Below are 348 nucleotides of genomic sequence, written 5' to 3' on the forward strand. Positions count from 1 at the left end.
GACTGTTATACATTTGTGGGAAATAGATCTTTTTTCATATAGCTGAGACACTAGTGAAATAGTTGATAAATACTATGACAAATACTGCAGATATTCTTATTATAAAACTATATTATAAACGTGCATGGAGCAGCCTAATGTTTATTTAGACTCTCCCCCATCAGAAGTATCCAAGTTTAGCTCTTCTTTTCAGTCTTTCCATCTCAGAAAATTCTCAGAGTCCTTTCATTCGTGCTGCCCGGGCATCATTATCTCTTCTTTGAAATGATATAATTTTGTGAATGTTACGTTCAGAAACTATGAAAATATTAAGATCCTGCAATCGTTATGTTCTTTGCTTTTGTAGGG

Source organism: Alligator sinensis, unplaced genomic scaffold (assembly GCF_000455745.1).
Source record: "Alligator sinensis unplaced genomic scaffold, ASM45574v1 scaffold180_1, whole genome shotgun sequence".
NCBI lineage: Eukaryota > Metazoa > Chordata > Crocodylia > Alligatoridae > Alligator > Alligator sinensis.